This window comes from Ambystoma mexicanum, chromosome 2p (genome assembly GCF_040938575.1).
Source record: "Ambystoma mexicanum isolate Mex_15411 chromosome 2p, UKY_AmexF1_1, whole genome shotgun sequence".
Taxonomy (NCBI): domain Eukaryota; kingdom Metazoa; phylum Chordata; class Amphibia; order Caudata; family Ambystomatidae; genus Ambystoma; species Ambystoma mexicanum.
The window spans coordinates 659688660-659712870 of record NC_090923.1 but is presented as its reverse complement, the minus strand read 5'-3'; the positions used below and the strand labels follow the sequence as shown (position 1 = coordinate 659712870).

The 24211-nt window shown below is 43.9% G+C and overlaps 1 protein-coding gene across 1 annotated transcript in view; it reads right to left on the bottom strand.

Annotated features, from left to right (window-relative positions):
* The window catches only part of LOC138566660 (inositol-tetrakisphosphate 1-kinase-like), a 273353-nt gene that overhangs the window by 223513 nt on the left and 25629 nt on the right, over positions 1–24211 (bottom strand). The window lies entirely within an intron of this gene.

Here is a 24211-nt window from a genome sequence, read left to right as displayed (position 1 = left end):
AATTTGCAGCAATGCAAAACCGTTCGTTACTTTAACGCCAGTGGCGGGCTCATGGACATTTTACTGTACCATTAAACAGGTGAACTCATACTCCCAACGTTTCTCTCTAGACACAGGCACTACTTGACTCGCAGCCCAGAGCACCTGATGTGGGTTAGGAGGGAGAAATGGTGTAGCTCACAGCAAAACACGTGACCTGAATCCCGAGACACAGGGTACATTGTCTGGTTACATGTCTTTAGACGACACCTTTTATGTAGAATGCACATACACCGAAAACTTTACAACGAAAAAACATAACACATTTCTTTTTTGGGAGGGGTCCCCGCAAATCCCCGTTTCCCACCCCTAAAAACCCATCCCAGACATTTTGCCCACAAGATTTAACCCTTTACACCACCCCACATACATTTTCATTATATTTTTCGTTATAAAAGTTTCGTTATGTGTGCATGTCTATATACAATTTTTGTTATAAAGACTGTACCAAATTGTCCCTTCAACATGGCACTCCAATTGAGCAGTCATCGGCATGCTACAAGCAGGCCTCAATTTGCACACGCCACTAGCGAGTGATAATTGACTTTTAGCAAGTAAGAAATAGTGAGCATGTAAAGAACTGAGGGAGCAAGTGACTACACCAGTGTAGTAGCTTGAAAGTTCAAATTTTTACCCCTGCTACATGGCGCACAGATGACATTGAGGGGGAGTGCCGCCATGGCCTAGAGCATTATCCTATCTACCATTTTTTTAACTGAAGCAGATCTTTTGGCACGGCTCCTTTGCTGCTACTTCGCTGCAGATCCCCTGTTCGTGCACACTGTTTACCTCAAAATAACTCTGGCCTGTAACTATGGGCCCCGGGGCATTACCTGACTCGGTAATACCCCCTCCTCCTGACTCGCGGGTTATTGCTTAATTGGTAACTTGCAAAGGCGATTGGTGCCGAATTGCTTCCTATCTATGGAAGGATAGGATATGCTCAGCAATCGTGAGCGGCCCTGCAGCAGGTGTGGTGTATGCCTCTATATGTTTCCACTACGTGACATGCCTTTGTAATACATGTCAGTAAGGTGAGAGATAAAGTAAACAAAGGTGATGTGATTAAAACTGGATGCATAAATCTGGTAACAAATTGGTCTTGGCAAACATTTGTATTAAAATTAGTCCATGTTACGGGCAGCCAAAGGATTGATATATATCTCGCGTTGGTAGTAAGCAAAACTACTTTGTTGACAGTGATACTGTTTCACGTTTGCCTACGATAAATCATTTGGATTTTTCTTTTCTTAAATTATGATTGTAGTTTTTGGAGCGTTAAAAACATATTGTTCAAATTCCAATACGCATCATGATTTAAAAAACAAATACTACAAAAGGCGCCTTACAACTGCCTTTTGTAGAATTGTTAAGCTTGATTTTGTTGGAACCGTGGTGGCATGACAGCGAGTCTTTGAGTGTAGACCCTCGCCGTCTTAACAATCGTTTTTACCCTCGCACGCTTGAGTAAGGGACCCTCATGCGCGATGGCTTCCGTCAACGTTTGAGCCCTTGCTTTGTTTCCATTTGAATAAATGTCTAGGATCAAATATGTACTTTGGTTTGTTGCCTCTCACCTTGCCCTGTAAGGAAACTGAGGCTATGCATCAACTCGAAGTAGTTCAAAAGGCACCCTCTTCATTGGAGGAATGAACTGAGGGCAGCGCCATTTTGAGAAGCTCTGTGAGTGGCTGGGCCTGGGTACAGCACACAGCGAATATTTTGGGAAATCCTTTAATGGGTCCTAGATTTCTGGGTCATGGACCCTTGCAACCACCAGCCGTTGGGGCGATAAAATGTTGGCCAAACTGTTGCAATCTAGCAAACGGGAACTCAGGACGACTGTTCCACTTTGGACTACGGTTGGAAAATCCCTATCTCCTTTGTGTTTTCCTATTTGTTTCCTTTCTTTTTTTAAACTCTTCATCAATTCAAAATATTAAACACATCACAAACATCAAAATAGGGTCGGAGAGTTACATCTTAACAAATCAGATGGATCTTCCCCTATGTTTTCTGACAGCCTTTGCACTATTATATTAAGACATGCCCTTGTTTTGTTGAAACCACTACCTGCAGGCTTTACGCCCACCTTTCGGGCATGGTCAAACGTTGTATATGTTTGTAGCGCTGCAACTAAATGATAAAAGACTTTGGTCCTGACGTACAAAGCGTTTTGCGATGGGATTGCTCCATTGTAAAACTCTTTTATAAATCAGGCCCTTTCTATTTCCAGAGTGAGCAAGCTAGACGTTTTTTTTAAAGTATTTTTCTACATCGCTACTAGTTTCTATGTATAGCACAGGTGGATCAGATCTAACATAAACCACCCTCCAAGTGAGATTTGTTTTCCATTTTCAGCATGTGCAGGCCCACTCACATAAAAACAGAAACCATACCTGCAGGTGGACTTGACACCCTCAAAATGCATCGCTTTCCATTTCTACTAATCCCAGACAGACCAGTCCATCCTCAATAAAATAAAAAATAAATGCATTTTAATGGCACAGGAAACCGCCAGCACACACAACTATTTCTCGAAAGTGTCATGTGTTGTAATGCCATGTAATGTAAATGGGTCTTGCACGATGCACAGTTTGTCATTTTGGTCACCTCTAGATCCAAGATCCACAAAGAGGGGGTGAGGGCTGGAGTTAGTGGGTATAGAGGGATAGGCAAGAGTTAACTTGAAGTGTTGATGCATGCGAAGCACCCCCTAATTGAGTGCTAGTGAGAGTCTAGGTGAGCTGTGTGGGGATTCTGTTGCCGTAGGGGAGGCCCAGGCATTGTTCTCTGGCTCTGTAGCTTGTTCAGCATTCTGCCCTGTGAGCATGGAGTGGTCCTGGTGGGCGGGGTTATAGTGTGTTGGAATGGTTGGCAAGGTGGAGGATTCTGATTGTGTGATTGGGGAGCATGTTCAAGTGGCAAGGCTGCTGCTGTGTGTATTGGCTGGTTGTTGAATGTGGCACAAGATGGAAAGTTGGGGGGTGATGAGTGGGATAGGTGAGTGCAAAGGCATTCTCCTGCATCTGTGTGGTTAACTGAGAGAAGGTGGCTAGTTGGGAATGAGATATCTGATAAGATGTGGGGTGTATGGTTCAACTAGGGCCACCTCTCGGGTGTTACGTGTAAATATTTTTGCCCACAAAATGTCTGAAAGGATAACCCACGAATATTCGATTTCTATGCCTGAGTCTTTCGACCCTGGCAGGTGAGGAGTGGCATTGGTTGATAAACGTGTCATTCATAGACATGGCTTCTGAATAAGAGGTGGAGCATAGAAGATTGCTTTTCTAAATGTAAAGATTTAGAGTAAGACAGATTGTTGTTGTTGTAAACCAGCACTCATTAAACAGTGACTTTTATTCTAGCTAACGTTTGGCTTTTGTTTCTAATCTATTTCAGGGGTCGTCTTTAGCCATTTGATCAGGAAAATAGCAGGTAAGGACAAATTGTGTCATTCAGATTGGTCAGTAGCGCAGACTCACAGAAACAGAGGGGCTGTTTTTTTAAATAAAGAAACTATGTTGATGGTGCAAACTTTGCTTACCACTCTCGTGCCTGCGTCCCGAAAAAAGTTGATGTGCGTGGCTGTTCACAAAGAGTCCATATAACCAGTGTTCAATTTGCACCTGACACTAAGTGAGTGTGCAAATGATTGCAAATTTACAAAGAAAGGGGGAATCACCAGGAGTAAAGTCCCTGGCAGGGATCTTGCTCAGGGATTGAGGGAAAAGTGGCCAAAAAATATATTTTCACAACGGTCACTCTTGGTGATGTCAAACAGTGAGGCAAGTGAAATGCTACAACAGCAACATTATCAAAGTTGTTTTTCTACTTGTAGATGTGCCCAGATCCCAAATAATACCAATTATACCATGCCAGGTTGCAACACAGTAAACAATTCTGACCGGGGAGCAAATGATGTGTCCTTTTTGAGAATGAGCCGGTGTGACAAAATGACTTCTGCAACATAGGATTAAAAGGGTGAGTAATAGCTGCAGCGGCTACTCCACCCTCAAACTGTTACAAACCTAGAGTGATAGGTAAAGCAGGCACAGTTAAGAGATATACCTCATTCACCTTTTGTGGTAACGTGGGCCGAGGAAAGGCTATACTCTCAAAAGGAGCGTGCATGTGATTCAGTAGCAACCCAAATAACAAGTGTACTGAAGCACACTGCTATCTGATGCCCCTTCATGTGATGTCTAGAGGTGAAAGGTGGTGTGCCATTACCTCCGGTGATGTCACTTGGGGGTGGTGGCCAAAAGAAATCACTTCCTGTGATGTCATCAGGGAGGTCAAGGGTCATGTGATGTCACTTATGCTACGCTGGGCGTTTTGGTGAAATGACATCCCTGCAGAGAAACCTCCCTTTCCTATGAACCGAACCATGGAGTCCTCTGCCAACATATTCACAGAAGACTACAGGACCTTCAGGAAATGCCACTCCACATGACCCACCAACAAAGGATTTTTGGGCAATGGACTTTGGTCAGGCCCAATGAGACCTTAATCTAATCATTCCACTCATAACCTACACGCAGTCCAGCCACAAAGTATTAGAGAACGGACTGATTAGGGTCAGACGCCACACAACCGAAATTAAACCGATACAATGAAAAACACCTAAAAGACCACCCTAACCATGCTCCTGGACGGTGCCCAATTATCTCTTGGTTTGCAGCCAACGTACACATTTTCCCCATTACATGCAACCTTAGTCTACTCCCTTCTCTTCTATCACCTTACACCACAACCACACCCTAAAGATTGGCCTCACACAAATCAGTTGGAGCATCAACATTAGCAGGACCCCAGATTCAGGACCTTAACTGAATCTGGATGTTCAAGGCCTTAACACCACTTTTCACATCTCTGCTATAACCCTAACACAACCCACCTCTCCCCCTTACGGATCCTTGCATAGCAAAGCCAGAAAAAAGGCAGAAGGGTACCTTACAAGATCACTTTACATAACTTTATAAACCACTTCGATCAAGTGGGAAAACCAAGGTTCAGCTTTAGATCTTCTGATTCCAAACAAATCTCCTTTTACTTTGTATAAATATTTTAATGTAATGTAGCCAGGGGTACACATTTCAAGTTGCAAAGAAAAAGCCACAGCACCCCTCAATTTTCCACATCAATACAGTACACCATTTCTTAGCCACCAAGAGTCAATTCAGAATATACAACGGCTAGTGGCGAGGCAACATTTTGAAGCCTGATGTTGCACTTCCGAGTGTCTAGTGTTCAGTTTATCACAAAATATTCCTACATTTATCTTACAAGAAAACCAAGCAGTGGTGGTAAAAATATCGAAACTACCTCTTCCTTCCTCCCTTTTACCCCGCCTCTTGTCCTGTCGACACAATTCTGGGCATTGGGGCAAAGACTTATGCCAGGGATCTTGCCCCCAGAGTTTTCCAAGGTCATTAATAAATTGTTGTGCATGGAAGTTGTGCCTCCGCCTCTCAAGTTGGCGCTATTAACATCTCTTCTAAACAAGCCCTCTCTGGAGCTTTCCAATGACAGTAATTATAGGCCTACTGCAGGACTCCTCTGGATTTCTGAGGTCCTGAAAAATGTATACACATGCCAACTGCAGAGGTCTGTGGAATATATGAATATGCTGGACATTGATTGGTCTGGATTCCCTCCAGGACATGGTACTGAGATTGCTTTTCTTTCAGTATGGGGTGATGTCTTCACCTTTGATGATAATGGTCGTCTCTTCCTCATCATGATGTTAGATCTGTCCGTGGCCCTCGATACTGTGAATCATCGGCTGCTTATGGACCATTTACTGAAAGTGGCTTTTGTGCAAGGGACAACTTTGAGCTGCCTCCATTCGTTTCCAGTAAATAGTGAGATGCAAGTCTGTCCAGGCCCCATGTGTTCATCGGGGATTACAGTGGACTCTGGGGTGCCATGGGGATCCCCCTCTGTCTCCAAATTCGCTGATAAGGTTAAAGGAATGGTTCGCTCAGAAATGATTATTGGCCAAAAAGATGGGCAATAATAAAAAAAGAAATCTATTTTTTTTAAGTCCCTATGTAAAGTATTGAGCAAATTAAGCTCAAAATTTAACATGGGAAGCACTATGAGGCATCCATTTTGTGGCACTAATGAAGCAAAAGCCAGCCAGCTGTAGCAAACAAAAGCTAACACTGGGTGGCTTTTGCTTCAATGGTGCCGGAGGACGGAGACCAGAGACTGCACGCAGGAAAGCTGCAGCTGCATCTCGGAAGTGCTAATTTCTTTTTTTAAATAAGCACTAGCTGCAGGTTTTTTTCTAAGTTTTCTGGCTGGAGGAGCCTTTTAGAAATAAAACTGCAGCTTTTAAAACGTTGTATTTATGTTTGCGGTAGCTTCAGCTTGGAACCCCCTGCGGGCTCCAAGCTGAAGCTACCGCAAACATAAATACAACGTTGTATAAAAAAATGCTGTGGGTTTCTTTCTACGTTTCTCATGCTCCTCCGAGCCTGAGAAACTTAGAAAGAAAAAACGCTGCATTTTTTAAACACAACCACGTTGTGTTTCTGCCTGTCGTGGCTATCACTTTGGGTCTCCTGGGCTCCCTGAGACCCAAAGTGAAAGCCATGGCAGCCAGAAAAACAACACGGTTGTGTTTCCATGCCGCAGTGTTTCTGCCTGCAGCAGCTTTCACTTTGGAGCTCTTGGGCTCCCCCGGGGGAGCCCGCAAGCCCCAAAGTGAAAGCCGCTGCAGGCAGAAACATAACGCAGGTGTTTTGAAATGCCGCAGTGCTTCTCACTGTGGCAGCTTTCGCATGGAGTCTCCTGGGCTCCCCCAACCCGAGGGAGTCCAGGAGACTCCAAGCGAAAGCTGCCGCAGTAAGAAATACAACGTTTTTGTATTTGTAAATGCAGCAGTATTTACAAATCCAAAAACGTTGTTATTCTGAATGTGGCAGCTTTAGCTTGGAGTCTCCTGGACTCCCTCAGGGTTGGGGGAGCCCAGGAGACTCCATTCGAAACTGGCGCTTTCAGAATAACAACAATGTTGTATTTATGATTTCTGTGGTTTTCCAACCACGGCAATCACAAATGCAACAACGTTCTATTTTTAATTGACGCGCCTCGGCTTTTTGCTCTGGCTGCAGTAAGCAAAAGTTCCCAGTAGGGGACTTTTGCTGCTTGTTTAGAGCGCAAGTGCAGAGCTGAGAAGGCTGCCTGAAATCACAAAATGGATGCTCCCATGTAAACACTTTCAGCCTAGTTTGTTCAAAGTGTTAACATGGGAACTTCCATTCAAAATATGTCTAAACTATGTTTTAGACTATTGCCAATCTTTTTAGCATATAAATATTTCTGACTGCACCATTCCTTTAAGAATCCTGGACTCATCCGGGAAGCAGATTTCTGCATGAATTTATTCAAGCAGTGTCAATTTAGGCAGACCCTCCCTTTATTCCCCCCAGCAATTTGCACTACATGGCGGCAGAATCCGTCATGCGTTCCATTCTTTATTATGTTAATTCACAGAACACTGGGAATCCAGCTGACCAGATCCAGTAGCTGCAGCTAGTCCACGATGTTGCTGAATGGCTTACCTTTGGCCTGGCCTACAGAAAGTGGGTCTCTTTGCTCTGCTCCATAAACAGTTCCACTTGTTGCGGGTTCAACTAGGAATTATGTTTAAAATCTGCTGTTTCGTGTTCGAGTGTTTGCACAATCTTCCCCTTCTCCATTTGATCAGAAAACGTCATCTTTATCAACCGGCGAGATCTTCAAGGTCTTTGCAGCTTTTAAAACGTTGTATTTATGTTTAATTAAAACGTTGTATTTATGTTTGCGGTAGCTTCAGCTTGGAACCCCCTGCGGGCTCCAAGCTGAAGCTACCGCAAACATAAATACAACGTTGTATATAAAAACGCTGCGGGTTTCTTTCTACGTTTCTCATGCTCCTCCGAGCCTGAGAAACTTAGAAAGAAAAAACGCTGCATTTTTTAAACACAACCACGTTGTGTTTCTGCCTGTCGTGGCTATCACTTTGGGTCTCCAGGGCTCCCTGAGACCCAAAGTGAAAGCCATGGCAGTCAGAAAAACAACACGGTTGTGTTTCCATGCCGCAGTGTTTCTGCCTGCAGCAGCTTTCACTTTGGAGCTCTTGGGCTCCCCCGGGGGAGCCCGCAAGCCCCAAAGTGAAAGCCGCTGCAGGCAGAAACATAACGCAGGTGTTTTGAAATGCTGCAGTGCTTCTCACTGTGGCAGCTTTCGCATGGAGTCTCCTGGGCTCCCCCAACCCGAGGGAGTCCAGGAGACTCCAAGCGAAAGCTGCCGCAGTAAGAAATACAACGTTTTTGTATTTGTAAATGCAGCAGTATTTACAAATCCAAAAACGTTGTTATTCTGAATGTGGCAGCTTTAGCTTGGAGTCTCCTGGACTCCCTCAGGGTTGGGGGAGCCCAGGAGACTCCATTCGAAACTGGCGCTTTCAGAATAACAACAATGTTGTATTTATGATTTCTGTGGTTTTCCAACCACGGCAATCACAAATGCAACAACGTTCTATTTTTAATTGACGCGCCTCGGCTTTTTGCCTTCATTTTACGTTTTCTGCGCTTCCCTGGGCTTGGGGAGCACAGAAAACGTAAAATGAAAGTGAAGGCAGCCTCCTCAACTCTGCTCTGGCTGCAGTAAGCAAAAGTTCCCAGTAGGGGGCCTTTTGCTGCTTGTTTAGAGCGCAAGTGCAGAGCTGAGAAGGCTGCCTGAAATCACAAAATGGATGCTCCCATGTAAACACTTTCAGCCTAGTTTGTTCAAAGTGTTAACATGGGAACTTCCATTCAAAATATGTCTAAACTATGTTTTAGACTATTGCCAATCTTTTTAGCATATAAATATTTCTGACTGCACCATTCCTTTAAGAATCCTGGACTCATCCGGGAAGCAGATTTCTGCATGAATTTATTCAAGCAGTGTCAACTTAGGCAGACCCTCCCTTTATTCCCCCCAGCAATTTGCACTACGTGGCGGCAGAATCCGTCATGCGTTCCATTCTTTATTATGTTAATTCACAGAACACTGGGAATCCAGCTGACCAGATCCAGTAGCTGCAGCTAGTCCACGATGTTGCTGAATGGCTTACCTTTGGCCTGGCCTACAGAAAGTGGGTCTCTTTGCTCTGCTCCATAAACAGTTCCACTTGTTGCGGGTTCAACTAGGAATTATGTTTAAAATCTGCTGTTTCGTGTTCGAGTGTTTGCACAATCTTCCCCTTCTCCATTTGATCAGAAAACGTCATCTTTATCAACCGGCGAGATCTTCAAGGTCTTTGGGTGCTCCTTCTGGATACCCCGCATTTCAGGTATACAAGTAGAGATGGCAGGGTGTTTACTCTTAAGCAGATAAAGTTTGGAACACTCTTCCTCTGCATAGTCATCAAATTGAATGTCTCGCTGTCTTTAGGAAAGCAGTAAAGAGCTTTTCATTTGGGTAATTTGCATCATCGGTTTTAGAACCTTCATCCTTCTTGATGGACATCTTAGCATGGCTTTTGCTCCTTGATGTAATACAGTTTCCTCTGCTTGTCCATATGTGCCGCATAAAAAACGAAATCAAGTCTCTTGTATTCAGGCATAGGAAAAATCTAGGGAAAGGATGAGTTCAGCAGACACAGCTGGAGAGGGGTCGGTGAGGGTGCAGACAAGGCAGATCCGCCTGCAATCAGGAGCTGGGGTGAGGATGCCATCTCTGGACCCACAACAACTTCGAGGCAGAAGAAATGCCAGTTCTGCTGGTACTATGGAAAAGCAGCGTATTGGTATTTTTTACTGGGCATCTACAATAGATGTCTAGTAAAAACAAATGCCATGGCTGCCCCCTGCACCCCCAGCCATTCCCCAGCGTCTCACACAGCCACAATCAATGTGATTATGTGTGTATGCAAGGCGATGTGGACACAGGGGCCAGGAATGGTATTTTCTCTACTAGGCGGCTATAAAAATGCCTTGTAAAAAATACCATCCATGTCCTCTGGGCCAGCCGGCGCCTCAGAAGGGGAGCTGATTTTGGCTGGTGGGGCGGAGAGTTGTGCAACAAAGGCATTTTTAAGATGCCATTCACTGTTGGACAACCCTCCTCACCCTCCACTCATCAAAATCAGCTCCCCTGCCCAGCACAAACACACACACATTCTCAGGCAGCATCTACTCGCTCATTCACACGCACATCCATCCTTACACATTCACTCAAAACACAAGCATATATACACATATTTAAATTAGCATAAACGTACATTGTACCCGGTCCTAATGTTTCCTCCCCTGGCTGCAGCTCTTGCGTAGCACTAACAGGAACAGGAAGCAAGAGCTTCCTGGTTCGGACCATGCACACAGGAGCCAGCCAGCATGCTGATGGCGAAGCGCTGTGCTCTGTTTGTAATGTGCGGGGAGGCACAAGAGTGCCCCCTCGTACATACAAACATGCAGTTCCCCAGCCAGCATTCCCAAAGGGCTATGCAAGGCTGTAGAAGCAAAATACACCCAGCCTTGTATAGCTCATTAGGCATGCACGGCTGGAGAACAGAACTGTCAAAGGGAAACCGGGTTTCCCTTTGACAGTGCAGCCACGCTCCCTCAGCTACAAAAAGCAGCTGAGAGAGCACTCAGTGTGTACACTGAGCTGGCTCCTCGGCTCCTCCATAATGGTCGAGGATGACGGTAGGTCGGCGCCCCCTTGCACATTATAGAAAAGCCACCACAAACAATATCTGTCCCATTTGGACCTACAGATTGTCCGGGACAGGGTACAGCAGCTTCCGGTCATGGGTAGTGTGTCCGGTCAAGGTCACTGTTCTAAGATGACATTAAGAGGGTACCGTCAATCCTACAAAATGTTTTTGATTGTGAATCAAATGTTAAGCAAATGCAGTCATTTGACATCAATATGTGTGTTGAATCGTGCTCTTGTATGCTTGCAGCAAGGTCTACATGCATTTGTCACCTAAGAACTGTTGCGTGTTTCATAAAACATGCACTCATAGTTATCCTATGAGTACATGTCCGCTCAAGCTATCAGTACCGCTGTCCTGGTCCTCAGAAACCTCCAATCTTCTGCATTTATCTGCCATTATAACTCTTCCTTTGTTTACAGCTTTTTCAATGCCGAGACATGCAGTTATAACCTTCTCCCAAGACCCCCCACTGATCCACTGACCCTTCTATTAGAAGTTCAAACGCCTTAAACAGGCGCAAATGTAAACTCGATTTAGAATAAGAACTGTGGCTGGACTAGGACAGCTCCATAAACACACAGACTATGTGAAGATTTCCCACTAGGTCAGAAAGTACAAATTAAAAGTCAAGTTAAATGTGAGCACAGCTTGCTAGGAGAGTGCCAAGTAGCAGAAACTGTGTTTCGAAGCAGCACATCTAAAGACGATTCCAAGTGATATGCTTTTTTAACAAAAATACCTTTCCCGAATAATCTGACTCCTCATGTTCATCTTTCTAAATAATGTTAATGTTTGCATTCTTTGAATTACTTTTGCAATATTTTTATCATTCATTTTGATTTGACATTCGTTTTTCACTCAGCTTATTTCGGTCCCCTTTTTAACTACTTTTTTGTTTGTCTGTAACTATGTTGTTCCTTTTTTTTAAAACATGATTTCCTGTTGAGTGATGACACTCCACTTCTCCACCCAAGCCCCCTGAACTCCCATTGATGTCCTGGAATTTATCATCATCATCATTCGTAATTAGTACTATTAAAATCATGTATCAAGCGCAGCAAACCGAAAAATGTTCAAGGCGCTATATATGAAACAATACATAGTTATACATCCCAGTAATAAATACATGTACTTAAAAGATGTAGAGCAATTACGCCCTTTGAACCACATAAAGCATACATACAATATTAAATACATGATAAAAGCACATTTATTCTATCAATAAAATGCCATTTTATAACGGGTAAATATGATCCCTGCCCTTCTTCAGTTCCAGACACTTCCTCCGGTCCTAAGCCCTACTGAAGTATTGCAAAGTGGTATGCACCACTACCTAGCCTCATCGACTCTCCTCGCGCCTGCCTCACCCCAAGATCCGGCGAAGCAAATAGCCTGCCGCATTGAATATTTACAGAAAAAAATAAGGAATTGGCAACGGTCTCCATTTCTTCTGAACCAGATCCACGCAGGCAGTCCGGTGCTTCGAGACTCTTCTCAGCGCCCATCATAGACTTTAACATTAGCTGCCCCTTAGCGTCACGTGCGAAAATGAATCTATCTATATTTACAATTTCGAGTCCAGGAAAGTACGGTATACAAGTAGCTGGCTTCGCAGCTTCCCTCAGGGTGACCACCTGCTTACGTTCCCAAAATCTCTCCTTTAAAATATGGCATTCCTCCTTCATACTGTCTTCCGAATTCACTCACGATTTTGCGAAGGGGGGTGACTTTTAAGCTCATGGTTTCTGAAAGGCGTTATTAGAAAGTGCAATTATGATGTTAGGTCGCAACACGCTTTAGGTGGTGACAGTATGTATTGCAGCGACAACCAATAGAAATGGAAAAAAGATATACCCAGTCAATTTGAAACCCTTCTGAAGCTTTAATAATAAGTACTTTCAGGTGAGTGGCTATGTTTAGCCCTAACTATAATGGGATGAAGCACCCAAGATTGCTAAATGTTTTATTTTACACTGTGCCTTATTGGCAAATCTTTTGTTTTGTGTATGTGTTAGGGACAAAAATACATTACACGGTTTTCCATTCTGTTATCATAGATTCTCTCCTGATGAGCCTTCTGATTATAAGAAGGTGAAACACGTGTAGCGAGGCACATGTGGATATCATGGAATAAACCATATTTGCAAACAAATGAACGTGTAAACTGATTACTTTGGATCTCACCTGGGAGATGAATATACCAAAATACAGTAATCACAAATGAGGAGCAGATATGTAACCAATGAAATACCACGTGTATCAGTTTGGCACAAACAGGATAATACCACTCCCAAGAAATTATTCCCTTCTATTCCTACAGTCAAAATAGAGGTATATACCTATGCAGACAACTGGTCCAAATTCAAAAGCAGTTGGATTCGCCTAAAAGGAGGTTCTTTGATTGTACCTATTGCCAAAACAAATTATTGCAGCGATGCCTACATTCGAAATTCAGAAATCCTGACATCCTCATCCCCTTCTGTGGGATTTAGGGAAGTGGGTGAAGGAGTTACTAGATGATGTAAAATATGCAGCGATGTAGAGGGGGAGAAGGAACTGATGAGTGTTTACTGCCAATTAGGCACATGTGTTTAGGGGTTTCCATACTGTTAAGATGGATTTCTAAACTCTGACCTGGTGGGCAGAAGGTTAGGAGGACAAACTCGTTTAGTGGAACAGGGGAACCTTTTGGACAAGCCAGACCAATCAAGGTAGCTTGGTAGGCGGCCAAGACAGTCTCAGGAGGAGTGAGAGTGATTGGACGCCCACAATGAGCACACACAGTAGCGAGCCACAGATTACTCTAAGACAGGTGTATATCAAACATCCTTATATAATGATTATAGGCCTTATAATTAAACACAAATAACCACAGTAACAAGAAACAATTACCACACAAGCATATCACTATGTTACATACATAAAATTGCTATTAGCCTAATGCAAGATGGGGGAAAACGCATGCACAACCTGTAATATAAGGTGGGGTTAACACAATTATTTTATCGGGCACTCTTCAGAATCCAAACCCTAACTTAAGCAGCAGTCCACCTCTACGAAGTGGGGAGTCTTGTGCTCAAAAGTACAGCAGTGCGTTTACATGCACGGTCGCAGTCAAAAGTGAAAAACAGTACCTCTTCAGGGGGGTGTAGCAGTTCAGGAAGGGGCTTGAGATGCTGAAGAATAAGGTTCCCCTATTCGAGGAGCGACTACCCTTGCAGGCAGAGTGACTTTCGATGTTCGGAAATCGCTAGAGAGTGCAGGATAACCCAGCCAATCTAAAGATCTTTCAAGCGATTCTCTTGCATGAAAGGATATTGAGTGTACTAGGGGCCACCAGTAAGTGAAGCAAGTACTCACCGCCTCTCGGCACAGAAAGGACTAAACTTTGCCAGTTTAGTCGAGGTTGCTTGTAGGTTCAAACTCTGCAATTTCTTGGTGCCCTGGCTTTCAGCAGCTGTGGGACGGGACAATTGTCCATGACGGAACAGTAGCCTTTTCTCAGCTCACAAAGAATAGAGGAAGGACATTTCGGAGCAGCAGGCTTTAAGACACAGGAGGGGAGATAGGCAAAGCCCCTACAGTGACCGTCATCACAACGTAGTGACGCAGGAATCACAAAGACTTGCGGTGTGGTGCACACTCTCATAGTTCACAACCTAGAGGAACTAGGACTTCGAAATTTGGCGGGAGAGGGCCGAGGACCACAAGCTAGCCATTTCCCAAGTCTTGAGTGTCAACTCAAGATGGCAGCACTCATATGTGATACCCCAGGGTAGAGCTGGTTTGCTCACTGCACAGTTTAGGAACACTTACGAGAAAGCTCATTTGGCGGGTAATCAGGAGGTGTTGAGAGTAGATGTTCGCACAGGCCTTCTACGATCGATGACAAAAACAGGGGCCCAACGGGACAGCAGCAGGCTCAGGGTGCCAGCTTCCGGTGCATCTCTAGCGTTTCCACAGGTCTTCTTCAGTGTTTCAGGATACTTGGCTCCTTCTGTAGTTCAGAGTAGATCGATCTGAAATGGATGCAGAGCCCCTTCTCTTATCCAAGATTCGGTTAACGCACAAATCTGGGATAACCAATGGAAGATCTGCTCTCTTGCATGTACGCCAGACATGGGCCATTAATGGCCCATGTTGGTCTTAGTCATTGAGGCACACCAGACATCATGGCACCAGCAGTATGGATTGGGACTAGACTTTCCCAGTCCTCTTCCTGAGGACTAGCACACATGACACGCAGGAGCCTGTAAAGATGCAGATTTTCACGGGAGGCTGCATGCCCAAATAAGGAAGTCCCGTGTCAGCTCGACCTGGGGGAAGGCTTAGGACAAGATAGCCAAAGGACAGAACAAAGGACTTTGTGGCACAGCCATTTTTCGGTACTGGCCACCGTCAGGGACCAAACGTGATAAACGGTATCATAAAAAAGAAGTAAAAATACCAGTAAAGTAAACTGCTGCCAGCAGTTTGTCCTGGGTACACTTGTCCAACCACCAAAAATCCTTAGAGGGGGTCTAGTGCCATAAAAATAAAAAGACCTCTGTGCGCAGTACAGTAAGGTACTTGGTGTACAGATAAAAAGCTACCAAAAAATGGCAACATAGTCAAAGACTAAGGGAAACATAGTTTACAAGTTCTGACAGTCAGCGGGACCGGTCAGTTTCCCCATAACAAATGAACAAAAGCCCAGGGGAGTACAGCTGAAGGCTCGGCTCCACTGGAAAAAGTCAGGTTAGGTCAGTCAAACAAAAGCAAAACATTTGGGGTGTCCATAATATGGAGAAGAAATTGCACTTAGAGAAATGTTTCCAAACACATACATTTACTAATACAAATATTAATACATAGCTGTACCCAGCATATTCTACGCCAATCAAATTCCCCCTCTCTCTCTCTCTCTCTTTCTCTCTCTCTCTTTCTCTCTCTCTCTGTCTTACTCTATGTCTCTGTCTCTGAGGGCGAGAGGCAGCGTTTTCAGGTGTACGTTTGCTAGAGGTACACCAGCCTTTTCTAACAGCAGCATGACCAGAGAAAAAACAGATATCTTGATGGGGTGGGGATGCTGTGTATTTTTATAGTTAAAAGTTGAATGATGTATATATATTATACAAAACACCCATATAGAGAGAGAGCACATAGAATGAGGTTTTTATATAGTGCTTTGTGATAGATTTGCCACTCTTCTAAACATTGTAATAATGAAACCTTATAGACCCGGCTAGGGGTAATTATTGCACTATAATGCCTATCATCAAAGCCAAGGGCTAGAAGTTGGGGAAGAATCATTATCCCAAGTTATAATGACCCCTGACAAAGTCTGTAAGATTGTTCCAAATAGCAACTATTTTAGTTGTGCAACAAAAAAGGAACATGTTTTTACTTTAGAAAAAAAGGTTTACACTGTGGGAAATATAGACCCACTCAACAGCATTTCCCCACATCACCAAGCTGCATTTGCGCAAGAAACAGCAATATGGCTACACTGGCTGCTAGGCGCACCAGGACCTCAAAACTGCATTTTTGCAGCAACAAAAAGATGGCTGCACCATCCTGCCAAGCACACTTCAGGCAGGATGGAACAAGGGGACACACTGCAAAAGCATGCCAGTGTGCTCTGAAACGTATAAATGGAATAAAGTTGAAAGGCAGCACTGCTTTGCTGAAAACCCAAAATTCCCCTTCAAAATGAACCATTTTAACCCTTTAGAAATGCTGCTTTGATGCTAATTCCATCTGTTCTGTCTTAAACTATGGTGATTAAAAAGGCCCTGCCATGCCCAGGATATTTTATTGTGCCTCACCACAATCCGGCACAATCCCTGAATGACAGGCCCTGTCAAACCAACTCTGAGAGAAATCAACTAGAAACTTGACTTTCTGCTGTGCATGTGAAACGCTTTATTTTGTTCTATAAAGTGTCAAAGGAATGTACCCTGCAAAAGAAATTGTAGCTCTGTGCACATGTCCATTTCAGGAGACCTTTGCCTTGTACAGACTGTTGTGTAACTATGGCTGTTGTGTAACTATGGCTGCAAGGCAGTAGTGGGAAGTCAGATGAGAAAAATGCACATTTAAAAAGTAAACTGTTGAAAGAAAGCCTGCCATTACCTAGCAATGCGAAGGGGTTTGTGGTTGGTGATAATACATACAGGGGCTATTTTTATTCCACAGGTTTGTTTTAATTCCGGACCCAAAATAAGAAAATAAAGATTTAAAACACATGGGCTGAATTTGCTAGCTCCCAAAAAAACAGTTATTCCAGTTGCCAGCCCAGTTGCCAGCCCTGAAACTTCCCCCTAGGAAGGGAGACGCACCATAAACTTCCAGGACACGAAGGTGATAATTGGCAGCTTGTAAAACTTTGAATGGGCCAGGACAAAGAAAGTTCACATGCTCGTCAGACATTTGTCTGTGCTCCAGGCTGGGACAATAGAAGTCCTGGGACACGAACCTGTGAAGTGTGAAAGGGCAATAAAACATTCAATTAAGCTGAGAAACCTCCACCTTGCTTTGAAGGAAATGACAGTTAGCAACAGTTGAAGGAAGGAAAAAAAATAATCCAGTGACATGGACTGCCATTTGGTTCCAAAGACTATTTTATAAATAAACTATAAAGACTTTTATCTCTGCAGCAATAATTAGTAAAAATGTAAAAAAGTTGGCAGTTTTAAATATAATTTTATGGGCTTTCTTTTAAGACATGGTAGAATTCATTGACACCTTGGGGACAGAAATGACAAAATATGGCAGATTACCAGAAAAGCATCCATGTATCCATGTTGCAAATGCTAATTTTTGTACATATATCCCATATGACAATCCACACACATGCGTAAAGTTATAGAATTTTGAGTAATATAAATCCCTTTAAAAGCGCGAAAAACTGGTAGAAGGGTGAAACAAGGTCTCACAGACTGAAGCATTGGACTGCAATGTACTGCACAAAATATGTAACCTGTGTATATAATTTGCTAAGAGATTGCAATTGTATAAATGTGTGTTTGTGGCAAAATCGGATTTTAGTTAAAGTAACTACGGGAGGTTTTTGGACATTGTAAAACTCACACCATAAATCTGATATCATTTTCTTGAAGTCCAACAAGCTGAGAGCGAGGCGTAGACTATGACCCTTGTCCAATTCTGTTGTTAAAGGCGTGTTTAGTTAAGCCTGCCCCAGGCATATACTTTGATGATGTCACTAGGCATTATAAATAAAAGTCCCTGACAAGACTGTAGAGACACACTCTTCCTGATTTTCCTGCGCCAGCGTCCTGTTTCTGTTCCATCCATCCAGATTCCAGATCCCAACTACCAGGCCAAAGCATTTCTGACCCTACTCCAGGGCCCACTGCAAAACCCAAGCATTCCTGATCCTGCTCCAGCAAGGCCTCAATTCTGAAAACCCACCATACTCCCATTAAAAAGGGGAAAGCTGTCTTGTTTTTGGGAAGTATTCTGATCCCACAAACTGCATGCATCCTGCTATCCTGCCATCCAGCTGATATTTAGTATCCGGTGACCTGAATTGCCAGTCCAGAAGTGCCATCTGGTGACCAGAACTGCCCAGCTGTTTGCCAGGCGCCCTGCCGTGTAGTGACCAGAACCCTTGACAGTCCAAAATCCCAAACTAAAAGTGGACTGTAAGTATCATCCCTACCCCATCTGAACCCAAAGTATATCTTGTCTTGCCTTGGTCCTTATCCCACTCTCTAAGTCATCCTATCCTTATCCTGATAACTTGTTAAAACTGTCAGAATCATTCTTGCAACTTTGCCATTGATTTCTAGTGTTAGCGCCACGTTTCTCTACATTTCTGTCTTGCATAGATCCTAAGTCATTAGCGATATTGTGTTTAAATGAATTAATTTTTCCTTAAGAAAAGGGGTACACTGTGTGAAGGGTTACAACTGCAGCGTAACTTTTGAGATTCACGGGTGGCGTTCCTCTTTTCTTAGCCATTAAATCTAGTTTAAGTGAGATTTGCCTTTCAATTTTAAAGCCGATTCCTCTTTTCACTGCTCAATTTTCCTATAAACGAACCTCACTCTACCTTCCATATCTCTTTCAATTTATCAGCTAGAGACTTACTTTCACCTCCATATGGTACCTGAGATATACCTCTACACCCCAGCTCCTAATCAGTGTACTTCACCCGTTTTTTATTAAAAACCGTTTGGTTAATTTTAGGCGGGAATGGAAAAAATGCAACTTTCACACATGTCATTTTGCTGCAATGTGTTTTAAACTTGCCAATCATTTTCGAACTGTATGCTTTTGGTACACCATTCTTTGTGATTATTAAAGTCTTTGCTTTGTTGCTTTAGTGAGGAATTATATTTGCTTCAAGGTTTTTAACACACATTCATTATTTATTTGTCAATTTCTGAGTGTCATTTTATAACATCGAAAGGGGTTTAAAATCCATTTTTCTCTCTTATTTGGGGCAGGAAGTTGTTATGATTAGCATTTGATGTATATGCTTCTATGTATTCAAATCATTTATAGTTTATTTATTGTTGACAAGTTCTATTAAAGTAAATGAGTATGCCTATTACTTCATATGGGTTAAGCAACATGATGAGCTCATTTAGTTCCAATTAGGAATGTTTATCTATGTTGCTATGTTCTGGAATTGTTAATGGTCAGTTGGAGTTTGTCTCTTGGCAGTGCCTGCTGTCGCGTACGCTTAATCCAATAAAATTTATGAAACTACTTGAAGGTGTGGAAATTCTCTTAACAGAAGTTCGGATTTGGATTATGTTTCCTATTTCTCATTCCTGAGTACCTGCTGCTTCTGTTTATCCACTCAGAATTGATTATTTTTGGGTTGAGGGAACATGGTAGGGGGAAATCCTAACTTGGGTGCTATCATTCCTAAATGAAAAAGTGCTCCTATTCCGCCGTGCTGTGTCTATGTTCCACTAGCAGGTTCAACCCAGTGCATTGCTCACATTTTCATTGTAACTATCACCCCATTGGTGATTGCAGTCCCATATTAAAAAGTTTATGATTTCTTTTGAATTTTAAAATAAAAACATAAATATTGTATTTTACTAACCAGCCTGGTTCATGGTCCATTGTGACCTGGGGTATTTGAAAAGGGGGTGTGATATGAGTGGTGTACCATCTCAATATTGAATCGATATAAGAAGATAAGCATTTCAGTCGTGCGCTGCATACTAGGCCGAGACCAAGGTGTCTGTCGCCTAATTGAAATCTGTTATGATGTTGCTTAATGCACGGTAATGAGCTGGCTTAGAACACTATCAAAGTGCTTGAAATGTTTGCCTATGAGTTTGGCTCCACAGTTCCAATGCTGTCAGTTGAGCCTCGGTGATGGGACCCGGTGGTCTTTCTATACTTAAGAGCTCATGTAACTTAAAATAAAGAATTTACAAGTAAACCTAAGATGACTACAGAAGCAGCTTTGTGGCAATGGCAACGCGGATTTTCAAGAACCTGAGCTAGAAACAGAAGAAAGCTGTGGTGGGGGAGCATCAGAAGAAAGAGGGTGACCACGGCCCCCAGCCATCCTGAAGTAAGTCCCATCACACAGGGGCCCAAAGCACAAGGGGTTAACAAGAGACGGGGTATTGATGAAGTAAAGCGGTTATGCCCCTTAATATAGTAAAGCGCATGGAGTTTGGAAATAAAGAAACCCCATTTGGGCCATAAAGAAAAGCGCAGAGAGACGATGAGGCCCTCTGTAAAAAGAATGATGGACTCCACCAACAAGTGGCAGCGCAAGAGCTGGTTCTAGAGGCCAGTAAAGCCTTGATAGCGGAGCAAAAGGCTAAAATCTGTGCTTATTATCAAGAAGTAGGGGCTGAGAAGCAGAAACTAGCACGATTGGAGAAAGAGGGTGCTAGATTTAATCCTAACTGGAGGGACCCTGAACAGGTAGAGAGGGACAGGGCAACCCCTGATCATAGCATAAAAACCTCTGTACTAAGGGACTCAAACCCATTTAACACGTTGCACACTGCTGACTTCATGGCTACTGGTTCACATGAGCCAGAAACCATGAGGCCATCAGAATTTAATAGACCAAGCGTGATAGAACTGACAGGTCAGCGCCACCCAGAAATGGATGGACGGGTCTCCCTGTATAGATAGCCAAACAGTAAGGCTGATATCTCCGACAAGGAAGTCTCCTATAAGGGGAGGGTCATGGAATTAGATCCACAGAAATATTACTTTCCAAGGAACCAGTTGGTCCAATTTGATGAAAAACCCAATGAAACGAGGCCTCAAAAGAGCATCCTGAAGACCTCTACCCAATTAGGGCAGTGGGTGAATACTCTGCCAACCCTGGGAGTAGGGAGGAGTTAGAAGACTACTCTCCTGTGCCCCACAGGAGTGGAGAAACTAGGCTCCACCATTCTGTGAGCCCCTCTCAAGTTCGCAGTATCCGGGAGAGCCTAGATGATCATGAGTGCACCTCAACTAGTAGCGCCTCTGAGTCTGAGGGCGAGTGGACTCGGTTGACTAAGCCAAAGAAAGCAAACAAACTCAGGAGAGTTATGACAAAAGACCTCATTAGGCAAATTAAGGCCCTTAGGAGTGTCATAACGCCATACCATAAAAATGACAAATATTCTGTTTGGGAACACTTGGAAATCTATGAGCAGATGATGGACACTTTTCATATGAAAGACAAGAATTGCATGGAGTATGTAAAATGGACATTCTCTCTTGAGTACTCTAGTTTCTTTGCTGGACTGGAGGACCAGACCATTCAAGATGGTCCACCTATAGGGTGGCCATCTTGAAACACTTCTCCGCCCACAGAAACCCCCAGGAGGCTCGCAAAGCGGCCTACAATGTGCAGTGCGGGGAAGATCAGGCCCCACAAGAGTTTGTGCAGGAGCTCAAACGCGCTTTTGCACAAACCACTAGGAGGGTGCGCACGGATAGCAGGGAGTTTGTAACCACTTAATTACATGTGCTCCCCAAGTATGTTATGACCCAGCTGGTGAGGGACTTCCAGGAGAAAATATCTCTGGATTGGGTCGTAGAGCAGGCGACCTGCATTTATGAGGTTCAAAAACCTGCAGAAAATGAAAATCTGAACAAAAACCCCAAACCAGCCAACACCCCTGCTGCTGTTAAGGTGGCAGATGTGAAGGTTGCCCCCATTTTAGACCTAGAGATGCAGAGGCCTAAAAATATATCTGCACAAGATCAGCAAAATCAAAGACCCAGAAGGCCTTTAGGCCAATCACAAACAGGTGGCAGTCAGGGAGGTAATCCCACTAATGGAGCCCCTAACTCCCCTGATTATATCAGCCCCCGATACAAGAGCAACCAACCAATCCTGGGGTATGTATGGAATCCCCCAGCCCAAGGGGGGGTTCCAATCAGGTAAGTACTGCCCCGGGAAACTTCGCTCCTAACTTCCCCCAGGAGGGCAGTAATTCCCCAAATGCTGGCTTAAGTTTCTTCCCCCAATACTCACAAAATCCCGGCCCGCAGGACAACCCTCCTTTCATCCCCCGATTTCAGGACCCCAGACAACCCAATCCGGGAGAGGGGAGGCCAAAGGTGGAGGGTTACCAAAATTCACAATATCCAGGGTACTACGGGAGAAGGGATAGTTACCCTTCCCGTGATCCACCTAGGGTTCACCAGAGACCCCCCTACAAGCCAGAACGGGTGTCCCAACTGGAGCGCCAGGTCCAAAACCTTACCCAGGATTTGGGTCACATGCTGAGGGCTCAACAGAACCCTCAGATAAACATGGCGGCTCAGAACCCCACAAACCAAGGATCTGGTAACCCCAGAACAATGACGGCCGAGAACCCTGACAACTCACTGGTTCCAGAGGAGGAGGCACGGGGGGAAGCGGGTGTAAAGCCCCAGAGGAAGCTTCCTTCCTTACTCGTGAAAAGCCCCTGGACACCCAGTAACCGGAACAAAAATCTCCTGCTCCTGAAAATCTGCAACCCAAGGAACAGAGGGTGGGTAGGAGAAATAAAGAATTCAAAAAGAGCCATTTTTTTGGTGGAAGTTAGTGTTCTCCCATTTGAAGGGGAAGGATCCTCAGATGATTCTGAGAAAAAGATCTTCTCCTTTGGGGACGGGGGGACTCCTCTGAAAGAAAATTGGGTCCCAAGGGATTTAAATGAAGAATGGGTGGATGTGGGGACTGAGTCAGAATCGCCCATCATTGAACTCCAGAATGAGCATCCAGGAAACCCAATAGTAACAGAGGGATCCCGAACCTCACAAACCAATTCTGTTGACTGGCTCCAAAAAGGGGTGGGCAAGTCAGAATCAGAAAAAGAGGGATCCCGAACCTCACAAACCAATTCTGTTGACTGCCTCCAAAAAGGGGGGGGCAGCCCAGAACCAGAAAAAGGGGAGCCTGAAACTCCCCAAATATCCAAATGTCAAATTTTTCTTTCAGATCCCCAAACTCCCACACAGAATTATGCCCAAACTACCCCTGTGTCGGAGTCAAAAATAAGGAAATTGACAACCCAACTTGTCCAAAATGCACATTATCTTTGCCCCCTGGAGGAAAAGGAGTGTAGATTTTATGCCCCGGTCCAGGTGCAAGGGCGATGTACATTTTCGGCGCTGGTGGACACTGGATTGCAAGCCACTTTTCTGTCAAAAAGGGTCTTTGATCAGCTAAATTCAGGAAGGGGTGAGAGATACCAGATCCCTCTCACCCCTCTTCCTGAACAACTCCAGAATTTTAATGGGAATGAAATTCCTGTCGAGGGGACTGCGGATTTGGAAATAAAAATTGGGTGATACAACGTGAAACATCCGGTCATAGTCGTGACTCCAGAGGGCACACCCTGTATACTGGGAAATTACATCCTGAGTAGGTTGTCACCCCTAATAGACTGTGTGAACAATGTCCTCTGGACTCAGACTAACAGGCCAATACAATTGAAACAGAGTGTCAACCATGTTAGTTTAAATGGCACATGCCAGATGGTTGAACAAAAACCTGATCATATTGAGTTTAATTTCCAGAAAGATCAAATACCTGACGTGACGGTAATTGCTGCAGGACAACCAACTGGTGATGGGAACTCCTCTCTATTCCTGAAAATCAACCTTCATTCCAGTTTCAAGTGGCATTCCACACTGGAAGGGAATACTTTCAAATTCTATGCCAATTCAGAATCTGAAAATCCCAATCCCATAGCCAAAAGTGATGAGAAACCAGCTCAAACTTTAGCTGACATTCAGAAAATTAGAGAACGGTTATTCATCCCTATTCAGTTAAATGAGGGGAAGGAATCTGTTCTCGCCCGATTGTGTGTGAACAACGGTAAGAGCTTCATCAGCAAAGCCATGTCCAGACAGCTCCCAAAAGATCCAGCCATTCTCACATTTAAATTGATCGATAAGTGGGAAATGGGTCTGGAAACTCCCAATTCCAAACATCTCCTGCCTAGAAGGTGTATGCTCAAACATTCTATAGGAAACAAAAGCATAGTACAT